The following is a 14,219-nucleotide window of genomic DNA, read 5'->3' on the forward strand; positions in this document are numbered from 1 at the left end:
GTATAGCCTCCACATTGACTCAGTACCGGTACCCCCTGTATATAGCCTCCACATTGACTCTGTACCGTAATACCCTGTATATAGCCTCCACATTGACTCAGTACCGGTACCCCCTGTATATAGCCTCCACATTGACTCTGTAACAGTACCCCCTGTATATAGCCTCCACATTGACTCTGTACCGTAACACCCTGTATATAGCCTCCACATTGACTCTGTACTGGTACCCCCTGTATATAGCCTCCACATTGACTCTGTACTGGTACCCCCTGTATATAGCCTCCACATTGACTCTGTACCGTAATACCCTGTATATAGCCTCCACATTGACTCAGTACCGGTACCCCCTGTGTATAGCCTCCACATTGACTCTGTAACAGTACCCCCTGTATATAGCCTCCACATTTTTATTTTACTGCTGCTCTTTAATTATTTGTTGCTTTTATTTCTATTTTTGTTGTATTTTTCTTAAAACTGCATTGTTTGATAAGAACTTGTAAGTAAGCATTTCACTGTTGTGTTTGGCGCCATGCGACAAATAAAATTAGATTTGATTCGATTAGGGCCAACCCTCAGCTAGCGAGCCAGACAGCTAACGTTAGCTAGCTACCTAACAGTACGCTTTAAATTGAAATGAAAACAACTTTCTGACAATAAAAATAATTTTAAGTGTCATTTTTGAAAATTACGCTAGCTAGACTACAGTATCTTACCTGTATAAATAGATAGACGGATGCCATGGTAACCCTTAGTCTAGCCCGTCCATTATCTCAGCCAATCATGGCTAGTGGGAAAGTTTCCTGCTTCTTCCATGGATAAACCACCTCGGCATGTAATTTAACAACTTTATTCGTATTTACAGATGGCATACACGTTTGTTATTAAGGCACATGAAAGTTCACATGTTCCAGAAGGCATTTCTGCATTTTGATAAAAATAAGAAGTTTTCGTTCAAACGGTTCTCCTGTGAAGTAGATACGCCTAGTTTCCTGAAACGAGTCGCATATTTTATATCAGGAAATGTATATAGTGAACGAGGTTAATAACACCTGTACACATTGTAAATACATACATAGAATATAGTATTTCAGAACCTCTTGAATTATCAGATAGGGAAGACTCGACGTTGACAATCTCCCTCTATCTGTAAGCATGACCAATGGCAAAACACCGTATTGATATGTAAATTCAACCGACCAACAGGAGTACACAAACATTAAATGGACATTTCTGCTGTGGCATAAACATAACTAACTCTGTTATGCCTACAATAGTCTGCCACAAGGGACGAGTCATAACACCCATTAAATCTAGTGGTCCAAAACGGAAATGGTTCCAATAGTTTTTTTCACCATTCATTTTTCACATCAGTCTGGCCATGTGGAGAAGACCACTAGAAGTCTGGCCATGTGGAGAAGACCACTAGAAGTCTGGCCATGTGGAGAAGACCACTAGAAGTCTGGCCATGTGGAGAAGACCACTAGATGTCTGGCCATGTGGAGAAGACCACTAGAAGTCTGGCCATGTGGAGAAGACCACTAGAAGTCTGGTCATGTGGAGAAGACCACTAGATGTCTGGCCATGTGGAGAAGACCACTAGATGTCTGGCCATGTGGAGAAGACCACTAGATGTCTGCCATGTGGAGAAGACCACTAGAAGTCTGGCCATGTGGAGAAGACCACTAGAAGTCTGGCCATGTGGAGAAGACCACTAGATGTCTGGCCATGTGGAGAAGACCACTAGAAGTCTGGCCATGTGGAGAAGACCACTAGAAGTCTGGCCATGTGGAGAAGACCATTAGATGTCTGGCCATGTGGAGAAGACCACTAGAAGTCTGGCCATGTGGTGAAGACCACTAGATGTCTGGCCATGTGGAAAAGACCACTAGAAGTCTGGCCATGTGGAGAAGACCACTAGATGTCTGGCCATGTGGAGAAGACCACTAGATGTCTGGCCATGTGGAGAAGACCACTAGATGTCTGGCCATGTGGAGAAGACCACTAGAAGTCTGGCCATGTGGAGAAGACCACTAGATGTCTGGCCATGTGGAGAAGACCACTAGAAGTCTGGCCATGTGGAGAAGACCACTAGAAGTCTGGCCATGTGGAGAAGACCACTAGATGCCTGGCCATGTGGAGAAGACCACTAGAAGTCTGGCCATGTGGAGAAGACCACTAGAAGTCTGGCCATGTGGAGAAGACCACTAGAAGTCTGGCCATGTGGAGAAGACTACTAGATGTCTGGCCATGTAGTGAGGGGTAACTTACCAGTTTAATCAGGGCCAGCATGAGGGACAAAGTTTATTCTGTGTCAGTGAGTGAAGCTAGTAAGTTAAGTCTGAGCATCTTAGCAATGCATTGTGTTCTATACAGCTGTCCACATTCTACGAGGAAAGAGACACTTAATAATCAATTATATAATCATTAACCCGATTACCACGGAAACCAGACTTTGATGAGTGATCACTCTGTTCTAGAATGTTGTCATTGTTGAGAATGAATCTAAACATCTTTTGACATTTAGATTGTACTTGGTTTAGACAACCAGCCTGTATTGTAGTTCCATGACCAGAGACACATCTTCAAAGACACAGTATTTATTTATTCAGAGCGTCTGCTAAATGACTTAAATGTAAATGTAAATGTAGGATCCTTCCCACTATATATGTCACGCCTTGGTCTTAGTATTTTGTGTTTTCTTTAATTATTTGTTCAGGCCAGGGTGTGACATGGGGTTATTGTATTGTCGTATTGGTTTTTTTGTAGGCATTGGGATTGTGGTTGATTAGGGGTGTGTCTAGTTTAGGCTTAGCTGCCTGAGGCGGTTCTCAATCAGAGTCAGGTGATTATTGTTGTCTCTGATTGGGAACCGTATTTAGGTAGCCCGGGTTTCACTTTGTATTTCGTGGGTGATTGTTCCTGTCTCTGTGTAGTTTCACCAGATAGGCTGTAATTAGGTTTCACGTTCCGTTTTGTTGTTTTGTATTTTGTATCAGTTATGTCATGTACCGCGATTCATTCATTAAAGACATGAGTAACCACCACGCTGCATTTCGGTCCGACTCTCTTTCGACAAATGAAGAACGCCGTTACAGAATCACCCACCACACACGGACCGAGTGGCGTGGTAACAGGCAGCGACAGCATGAGCAGCGAAAGGAGGATGAATTATTCGGAGAATGGACATGGGAAGAAGTTATGGACAGCAGAAGCTTGGAGTATACGACGTGGGAAGAAATAGACAGGTGGGCGGTCGACCCAGAGAGAGTGCCGGAGCCCGCCTGGGATTCGCTCGAACAGTGCGAAGAGGGCTATAGGAGAATGGAGTCGAAGAGAAAGACACGGCGGCGCAGAAAGAAACCCGAGAGTCACCCCCGAAAATGTATTGGGGGAGGGCTCAGGGAGAGAGTGGCAGAGTCAGGATTCAGACCTGAGCCAACTCTCCCTGTTAATCGTGAGGAGCAGCGATCAAAGGACTTCTGGACTTGGGAGGAGATATTAGACAGAAAAGGACCCTGGGCGCAGCCTGGAGAATATCGCCGTCCCAAGGAAGAACTGGAGGCGGAAAAAGCGGAGAGGCGCTGGTATGAGGAGGCAGCACGGCGACGCGGATGGAAGCCCGAAAAGCAGCCCCCAAAAATATTGGGGGGGGCTTACAGGGAGTATGGCTACGCCAGGTAGGAGACCTGCGCAAACTCCCTGTGCTTACCGGGGGGCTAGAGAAACCGGGCAGGCACCGTGTTATGCTATGGAGCGCACGGTGTTTCCAGTGCGGGTGCATAGCCCGGTGCGGTTCATACCAGCCCTTCGTATTGGCCGGGCTAGAGTGGGCATCAAGCCAGGTAAGGTTGGGCAGGCTCGGTGCTCAAGAGCTCCTGTGCGCCTGCACGGTCCGGGATATCCAGAGCCACCTCTACACACCAGTCCTCCGGTAGCAGCTCCCCGCACCAGGCTTCCTGTGCGTGTCCTCGCTCCAGTATCACCAGTGCCAGTACCACGCATCAGGCCTACAGTGCGCCTCGCCTCTCCTGTGCTGTCCGAGTCTCCCGCCTGTTCAGCGCTATCAGAGCCTTCCTCCTCTACAGCACTGCTGGAGTCTCCTGTCTGTTCAGCGCTATCAGAGCCTTCCTTCCCTCCTGCGCTGTCGGAGTCTCCCACCTGTTCAGCCCTATCAGAGCCCTCCTCCTCTACAGCGCTGCCGGAGCCTCCTGCCTGTTCGGAGCAGCCTGAGCTGTCAGTCTGTATGAAGCAGCCAGAGCTGTCAGTCTGCAAAGAGCTGCCAGTCTGCAAGGAGCTGTCAGTCTGCAAGGAGCTGCCAGTCTGCAGGGTGCTGTCAGCCTGCATGGAGCAGTCAGAGCTGTCAGACTGCATGAAGCAGCCAGAGCTGTCAGTCTGTATGAAGCAGCCAGAGCTGTCAGTCTGCAAGGAGCTGTCAGTCTGCAAGGAGCTGCCAGTCTGCAAGGAGCTGCCAGTCTGCAGAGAGCAGCTAGATCCGCCAGTCAGCCATGATCTTCTAGATCTGCTAGTCAACCAGAATCTTCCAGATCCGCCAGCCAGCCAGGATCTACTGGAGCCTACTACCTGCCTAAGCTTCATCTCAGTACTGGGCTTCCTCTCAGTACTGGGCTTCCTCTCAGTACTGGGCTTTCTCTCAGTACTGGGCTTCCCCTCAGTTCCGGGCTGCCCCTCAGTCCCGAGCTGCCCCTCAGTCTCGAGCTGCCCCTCAGTCCCGAGCTGCACCTCAGTCCCGAGCTGCCCCTCAGTCCCGAGCTGCCCCTCAGTCCCGAGCTGCCTCAGTCCCGAGCTGCCCCTCAGTCCCAAGATGCCCCTCAGTCACGAGCTGCTCCTCAGTTCAGTGGGGTTCTGGGTGAGGACTATTAGGCCATGGTCGGCGGCGAGGGTGGATTATCCCAGGACACGAAGGGGAGGAACTAGGACATTAATGGAGTGGGGTCCACGTCCCGAGCCGGAACGCCACCATGGACAAACGCCCACCCGGACCCTCCCTATGGTTTTGAGGTGCGTCTGGGAGTCCGCACCTTAGGGGGGGTTCTGTCACGCCTTGGTCTTAGTATTTTGTGTTTTCTTTAATTATTTGTTCAGGCCAGGGTGTGACATGGGGTTATTGTATCGTCGTATTGGGGTTTTTGTAGGCATTGGGATTGTGGTTGATTAGGGTTGTGTCTAGTATAGGCTTGGCTGCCTGAGGCGGTTCTCAATCAGAGTCAGGTGATTCTTGTTGTCTCTGATGGGGGAACCGTATTTAGGTAGCCTGGGTTTCACTTTGCATTTCGTGGGTGATTGTTCCTGTCTCTGTGTAGTTTCACCAGATAGGCTGTAATTAGGTTTCACGTTCCGTTTTGTTGTTTTGTATTTTGTATCAGTTATTTCATGTACCCCTTCTGAAAAAACCTACACTCGATCCCTCCGATGTCAACAACTACAGACCAGTATCCCTTCTTTCTTTTCTCTCCAAAACTCTTGAACGTGCCGTCCTTGGTCAGCTCTCCCGCTATCTCTCTCAGAATGACCTTCTTGATCCAAATCAGTCAGGTTTCAAGACTAGTCATTCAACTGAGACTGCTCTTCTCTGTATCACGGAGGCGCTCCGCACCGCTAAAGCTAACTCTCTCTCCTCTGCTCTCATCCTTCTAGACCTATCGGCTGCCTTCGATACTGTGAACCATCAGATCCTCCTCTCCACCCTCTCCGAGTTGGGCATCTCCGGCGCGGCCCACGCTTGGATTGCGTCCTACCTGACAGGTCGCTCCTACCAGGTGGCGTGGCGAGAATCTGTCTCCTCACCACGCGCTCTCACCACTGGTGTCCCCCAGGGCTCTGTTCTAGGCCCTCTCCTATTCTCGCTATACACCAAGTCACTTGGCTCTGTCATAACCTCACATGGTCTCTCCTATCATTGCTATGCAGACGACACACAATTAATCTTCTCCTTTCCCCCTTCTGATGACCAGGTGGAGAATCGCATCTCTGCATGTCTGGCAGACATATCAGTGTGGATGACGGATCACCACCTCAAGCTGAACTTCGACAAGACGGAGTTGCTCTTCCTCCCGGGGAAGGACTGCCCGTTCCATGATCTCGCCATCACGGTTGACAACTCCATTGTGTCCTCCTCCCAGAGCGCTAAGAACCTTGGCGTGATCCTGGACAACACCCTGTCGTTCTCAACTAACATCAAGGCGGTGGCCCGTTCCTGTAGGTTCATGCTCTACAACATCCGCAGAGTACGACCCTGCCTCACACAGGAAGCGGCGCAGTTCCTAATCCAGGCACTTGTCATCTCCCGTCTGGATTACTGCAACTCGCTGTTGGCTGGGCTCCCTGCCTGTGCCATTAAACCTCTACAACTCATCCAGAACGCCGCAGCCCGTCTAGTGTTCAACCTTCCCAAGTTCTCTCACGTCACCCCGCTCCTCCGCTCTCTCCACTGGCTTCCAGTTGAAGCTCGCATCCGCTACAAGACCATGGTGCTTGCCTACGGAGCTGTGAGGGGAACGGCACCTCAGTACCTCCAGGCTCTGATCAGGCCCTACACCCAAATAAGGGCACTGCGTTCATCCACCTCTGGCCTGCTCGCCTCCCTACCATTGAGGAAGTACAGTTCCCGCTCAGCCCAGTCAAAACTGTTCGCTGCTCTGGCTCCCCAATGGTGGAACAAACTCCCTCACGACGCCAGGACAGCGGAGTCAATCACCACCTTCCGGAGACACCTGAAACCCCACCTCTTTAAGGAATACCTAGGATAGGATAAAGTAATCCTTCTCACCCCCCCCTTAAAATATTTAGATGCACTATTGTAAAGTGGTTGTTCCACTGGATGTCATAAGGTGAATGCACCAATTTGTAAGTCGCTCTGGATAAGAGCGTCTGCTAAATGACTTAAATGTAAATGTAAATGTACCGCGATTCATTCATTAAAGACATGAGTAACCACCACGCTGCATTTCGGTCCGACTCTCTTTCGACAAACGAAGAACGCCGTTACAATATGACTGATATGTTAAGTGAGAAAATCACAAATGATCAATTAAACTGCACCCGTCCTCATGTAATATTTACAGTTTAAATTAAATATTCTACAGATATAATGTCATCAATCAAATCAAACGTTATGTATAGAGCACATTTCTGAAGGTGACCACTTCCTGTTGGGAGGTCTCTATAGGTGACCAGGGGATTCTCCCTCCAACATGTAACACCTAACCTCCTTCCTGTTGGCAGGTCCTGGCTGAAGACTACAACTCTCTGTTCCGAAAGCCCACAGAGGAGGATCTTCAGTGGCTAAGGAACAGTCTCCGGGGCAGGTTCAGTGGAATGACATGTCTCCTTAAACCTGAAACCAGAACAACTAACTACCCTCCCTGTCATCCCTGTCTGTACCGGACATTGTTCGGTACAGCAGCAGGAGGCTCTACGGCAGACAACAGTTGGACAGCGCACCAACCCTCAACTTGCACACCAGGAAGAGAGGGAGGTTGACGGACAGCAATGATGTTATAGTGGTTAGGACCATGTTATAGTGGTTAGGACCATGTTATAGTGGTTAGGGCCATGTTATAGTGGTTAGGGCCATGTTACAGTGGTTAGGGCCATGTTATAGTGGTTAGGGCCATGTTATAGTGGTTGGGACCATGTGATAGTGGTTGGGGCCATGTTATAGTGGTTAGGGCCATGTTATAGTGGTTAGGGCCATGTTACAGTGGTTAGGGCCATGTTATAGTGGTTAGGGCCATGTTATAGTGGTTGAGACCATGTGATAGTGGTTAGGACCATGTTACAGTGGTTAGGGCCATGTTATAGTGGTTAGGGCCATGTTATAGTGGTTAGGACCATGTTATAGTGGTTAGGACCAAGCATGTTGCTCTGTCTCTGCTAAAAAGGGTCCTCAGATCACAGTCGTTGGATGGGTTGTTGTCTGTAAAGTAAAGGCACAGATAAGGAAGAGCAGGGCATCAAGGCATTTAAAATGTATCTATGTGCAGGAGTCTTTGGGGTCACAGGGGTCTGAGATCCTAGATGCCTCACTGGATGGTCTGGTGGGCACCACAGCAGTGCTGGAGGTCAAGTGTACCTATGGTGCAAAGGACCTTACCATTGAAGAGGCAGTGAAGTCAAATGATTTCTATATCCAGGAGGAGGATGGCCTCTGTGAAGACCATCCTTACTGGCACCAGGTCTGAGGTCAACTCCAAATCACAGGAAGGGACATCTGCTTCTTTGTTGTCGTGAACCACCAAAGCCTCCTTCACCGTCCAGCGTGACGACCTCTGACAGACTCATATCGCTCCTCCTGCTTCCTCTGACAGACTCATATCGCTCCTCCTGCTTCCTCTGACAGACTCATAACGCTCCTCCTGCTTCCTCTGACAGATTCATATCGCTCCTCCTGCTTCCTCTGACAGACTCATATCGCTCCTCCTGCTTCCCCTGACAGACTCATATCGCTCCTCCTGCTTCCTCTGACAGACTCATATCGCTCCTCCTGCTTCCTCTGACAGACTCATATTGCTCCTCCTGCTTCCCCTGACAGACTCATATCGCTCCTCCTGCTTCCTCTGACAGAATCATATCGCTCCTCCTGCTTCCTCTGACAGACTCATATCGCTCCTCCTGCTTCATCTGACAGACTCATATCGCTCCTCCTGCTTCCTCTGACAGACTCATATCGCTCCTCCTGCTTCCCCTGACAGACTCATATCGCTCCTCCTGCTTCCTCTGACAGACTCATATCGCTCCTCCTGCTTCCTCTGACAGACTCATATCGCTCCTCCTGCTTCCTCTGACAGACTCATATCGCTCCTCCTGCTTCCCCTGACAGACTCATATCGCTCCTCCTGCTTCCCCTGACAGACTCATATCGCTCCTCCTGCTTCCTCTGACAGACTCATATCACTCCTCCTGCTTCCTCTGACAGACTCATATCGCTCCTCCTGTCAGTACCTGCTTCCGGGAAACCAATGGTCAAAAAATATTGCACTGTGTAGGGTGCCATCTTTCGGATGGGACGTTAAACGGGTGTCCTGACTCTCTGAGGTCACTAAAGATCCCATGGCACTTGTCGTAAGAGTAGGGGTGTTAATCCCGGTGGCTAAATTCCCAATCTGCCCCTCAAACCATCAGGTCACTTAATAATCCCCAGTTTATAATTGGCTCATTCATCCCCCTCCTCTCCCCTGTAACTATTCCCCAGGTCATTGCTGCAAATGAGAATGTGTTCTCATTCAATTTACCTGGTAAAATAACAGATAAATAAAACAATAAAAAAGTAGGAACTATAGTTTTTGTCAGTGTTTCCCCTGGGAACAACAACATTAAAAAAAGCCCACCTTTTATTCCTGAAGGTTCAACGTAGAGGGTTCTGTGTTATTACTGTGAGAGTGTATTTCGTTGAGAGCAACCATTTACATTTTTTTATACATAAATAACTGCCTGTTTTAAATAGAATATCCTGATATATGACTGTTGTATTTGTCTGTTTCCCAATACAGTGCATTCGGAAAAGTATTCAGACCCCTTGACTTTTTCCACGTTCTGTTACGATACAGACTTCTCCTAAATGGCTTAAATTGTTTGTTATTTTTTCTCTCATCGATCTACACACAATACCGCATAATGACAAAGCAAAAACAGGTTTTTATATATTTTTGCAAATTTACTAAAAATAAACTGAAATATTTCATTTACCTAAGTATTCAGACCCTTTACTCAGTACTTTGTTGAAGCACCTTTGGCAGTGATTACAGCCTTGAGTCTTCTTGGGTATGACGCTATAAGCTTGGCACACCTGTATTTGGAGTTTCTCCCATTCTTCTCTGCAGTTCTTCTCAAGCTCTGTCAGGTTGGATGGAGAGCGTTACTGCACAGCTATTTTCAGGTCTCTCCAGAGATCTTCAATCGGGTTCAAGTCCAGGCTCTGGCTGGGCAACTCAAGGACATTCAGAGACTTGTCCCGAAGCGACTCCTGCGTTGTCTTGGCTGTGTACTTAGGGTCGTTGTCCTGTTAGAAGGTGAACCTTCGTCCCCCAGTATTGAGGTCCTGAGAGCTCTGGAGCAGGTTTTTCTCATGGTCTGAGAGTCCTTTAGAAGCCTTTTAACAAACTCCAAGCGGGCTGTCATGTGACATTTACTGAGGAGTGGCTTCCGTCTGACCACTCTACCAGAGTAGAAAGGCCTGATGGGTTGAGTGCTGCAGAGATGGTTGTCCTTCTGGAAGGTTCTCCCAGTTTGGCTGGTCTGCCAGCTCTAGAAAGAGTCTTAGTGGTTCCAAACTTCAATTTAAGAGTGATGGAGGCCACTGTGTTCTTGGGGACCTTCAATGCTGCAGAAATGTTTTGGTATCCTTCACCAGATCTTTGCCTCGAGACAATCCTGTCTTGGAGCTCTAAGGACAATTCCTTCGACCTCATGGCTTGGTTTTTGCTCTGACATGCACTGGGAACTGTCGGACCTTATATAGACAGGTGTGTCCCTTTCCAAATCAAATCAAATCAAATTAATTTATATAGCCCTTCGTACATCAGCGGATATCTCAAAGTGCTGTACAGAAACCCAGCCTAAAACCCCAAACAGCAAGAAATGCAGGTGTAGAAGCACGGTGGCTAGGAAAAACTCCCTAGAAAGGCCAGAACCTAGGAAGAAACCTAGAGAGGAACCAGGCTATGTGGGGTGGCCAGTCCTCTTCTGGCTGTACCAGGTGGAGATTAGAAACCTAGAGAGGAACCAGGCTATGTGGGGTGGCCAGTCCTCTTCTGGCTGTACCAGGTGGAGATTAGAAACCTAGAGAGGAACCAGGCTATGTGGGGTGGCCAGTCCTCTTCTGGCTGTACCAGGTGGAGATTAGAAACCTAGAGAGGAACCAGGCTATGTAAATCATGTCCAATCCGTTTACGACAAGTGTCCTCCAATCAAGTTGTAGAAACATCTCAAGGATGATCCACGGAAACAGGATGCACCTGAGCTCAATTTCGAGTCTTATAACAAAAGGGTTTGAATACTTATGTAAATAAGGTATTTCTGTTTTTGTTTTTGTAACAAAAATATTTGATAAATTTTACAGTAAGGCTGTAATGTAACAAAATGTGGAAAAAGTCAAGGGGTCTGAATACTTTCCGAATGCACAGTGTACGGTTCTGGAACCTGTGGTTTTAATTGGTGTTACGGTATTGACCCGAGTCTTCTGTGTGACCCAGAACAAGGTGAATTTGAGAAGATTAGAACATTTGAATGAAGTTCTGTTGATTTGTGCGCAAAGGAAATACTCAAGTTTACTCTTTAATTTCCTTGATCAAATTAATTAGGGTCAGAGTCTTGGAAGCTAAGTATTAATATGATGTACAGATAGACAGACAGGCACACACACACACACACACACACACACGCACGCACTGTAGACTGTGGAGTAGTGTGCTTGGTCGCCTGTTTCACTGACTGTATGCTGTGGAATAGTGACTACAAGTCAATGAGTACCGCTGTGCTTTCCTTCACCTAATATTTACTGTTTCACTTGACTGATCTTATGTCTTTCATAAGGATAGTGGCAGGGTAGCCTAGTGGTAGAGCGTTGGACTAGTAACCGGAAGGTTGCGAGTTCAAACCCTCGTGCTGACAAGGTCCAAATCTGTTGTTTTGCCCCTGAACAGGCAGTTAACCCACTGTTCCTAGGCTGTCATTGAAAATAAGAATTTGTTCTTTAACTGACTTGCCTGGTTAAATAAAGGTAAAATAAAAATCCCTTGGAGTTCCAACGTGGACGTGTAATGTGGGGGAGATGTAAAGAGACAGATGGTTGACTAGCGTGATGTAGAACCATATTCGACTGACCCACGCGTCAATCTAGTCAGCCTGATAAAAAAATGTCCATTAAATCTGACAGTTTTAAGAACACATATTTCCCACCGATGTCGGAGCTACAGAACAATGTTTGGCAGAACGGTTTGAAAACTAATATGGAATTATGGAATGACGAGACTCTCATGAACATGGTGATGTGCTCCGTTTCAGTTCTCTGACACAAGGGTCCCGGGACTCGTCTGAAGGTAACCCAGTACTGGGCTGATAAATCAATGGAAGTAAATGGATCGTCTGAAGGTAACCCAGTACTGGGCTGATAAATCAATGGAAGTAAATGGATAATTTCACAGTAAAAAAATAAATTTTTATTTTTTATTTTTTTCAGATCTTATTTTTAATATCACGCCGATAGAGGACAGATACTTCAAAGCATACTTCCTTTTCATAATTGTTTTATTTTTTTAACCATTTGTTTTTCCATGTATCTGTTATTGAACGTGTTTCTGCGGACTAACAGCAGTAAGACCAAATTCAATGTTTGATCAAATCATTTGAAGATATTTTTTCAAAAGCAAATAGCTAAATGATCCTTGGTAAGAACTTCTTTAAAACAATTCCTGTAATGAGGTCTGTGTGTAGCTGGTGTAGAGGAGTCAGGTTCAGGTGTCAGAGTGGTGTGTATAGGTGGCAGGTGTCAGAGTGGTGTGTATAGGTGGCAGGTGTCAGAGTGGTGTGTATAGGTGGCAGGTGTCAGAGTGGTGTGTTTAGGTGGCAGGTGTCAGAGTGGTGTGTATAGGTGGCAGGTGTCAGAGTGGTGTGTATAGGTGGCAGGTGTCAGAGTGGTGTGTATAGGTGGCAGGTGTCAGAGTGGTGTGTATAGGTGGCATGTGTCAGAGTGGTGTGTATAGGTGGCAGGTGTCAGAGTGGTGTGTATAGGTGGCAGGTGTCAGAGTGGTGTGTTTAGGTGGCAGGTGTCAGAGTGGTGTGTATAGGTGGCAGGTGTCAGAGTGGTGTGTATAGGTGGCAGGTGTCACGCTAAATTCCAAGCATCTGCCTCTAACCCTAGGAAGCTCTTTGCCACCTTCTCCTCCATCCTGAATCCTCCGCCCCCTCCCCCCCCCTCCTCCCTCTCTGCAGATGACTTCGTCAACCATTTTGAAAAGAAGGTCGACGACATCCGATCCTCGTTTGCTAAGTCAAACGACACCGCTGGTTCTGCTCACACTGCCCTACCCTGTGCTCTGACCTCTTTCTCCCCTCTCTCTCCAGATGAAATCTCGCGTCTTGTGACGGCCGGCCGCCCAACAACCTGCCCGCTTGACCCTATCCCCTCCTCTCTTCTCCAGACCATTTCCGGAGACCTTCTCCCTTACCTCACCTCGCTCATCAACTCATCCCTGACCGCTGGCTACGTCCCTTCCGTCTTCAAGAGAGCGAGAGTTGCACCCCTTCTGAAAAAACCTACACTCGATCCCTCCGATGTCAACAATTACAGACCAGTATCCCTTCTTTCTTTTCTCTCCAAAACTCTTGAACGTGCCGTCCTTGGCCAGCTCTCCCGCTATCTCTCTCTGAATGACCTTCTTGATCCAAATCAGTCAGGTTTCAAGACTAGTCATTCAACTGAGACTGCTCTCCTCTGTATCACGGAGGCGCTCCGCACTGCTAAAGCTAACTCTCTCTCCTCTGCTCTCATCCTTCTAGATCTGTCGGCTGCCTTCGATACTGTGAACCATCAGATCCTCCTCTCCACCCTCTCCGAGTTGGGCATCTCCGGCGCGGCCCACGCTTGGATTGCGTCCTACCTGACAGGTCGCTCCTACCAGGTGGCGTGGCGAGAATCTGTCTCCTCACCACGCGCTCTCACCACTGGTGTCCCCCAGGGCTCTGTTCTTGGCCCTCTCCTATTCTCGCTATACACCAAGTCACTTGGCTCTGTCATAACCTCACATGGTCTCTCTTATCATTGCTATGCAGACGACACACAATTAATCTTCTCCTTTCCCCCTTCTGATGACCAGGTGGCGAATCGCATCTCTGCATGTCTGGCAGACATATCAGTGTGGATGACGGATCACCACCTCAAGCTGAACCTCGGCAAGACGGAGCTGCTCTTCCTCCCGGGAAGGACTGCCCGTTCCATGATCTCGCCATCACGGTTGACAACTCCATTGTGTCCTCCTCCCAGAGCGCCAAGAACCTTGGCGTGATCCTGGACAACACCCTGTCGTTCTCAACCAACATCAAGGCGGTGGCCCGTTCCTGTAGGTTCATGCTCTACAACATCCGCAGAGTACGACCCTGCCTCACACAGGAAGCGGCGCAGGTCCTAATCCAGGCACTTGTCATCTCCCGTCTGGATTACTGCAACTCGCTGTTGGCTGGGCTCCCTGCCTGTGCCATTAAAC

Source organism: Oncorhynchus gorbuscha, linkage group LG12, assembly GCF_021184085.1.
Source record: "Oncorhynchus gorbuscha isolate QuinsamMale2020 ecotype Even-year linkage group LG12, OgorEven_v1.0, whole genome shotgun sequence".
NCBI classification, from domain to species: domain Eukaryota; kingdom Metazoa; phylum Chordata; class Actinopteri; order Salmoniformes; family Salmonidae; genus Oncorhynchus; species Oncorhynchus gorbuscha.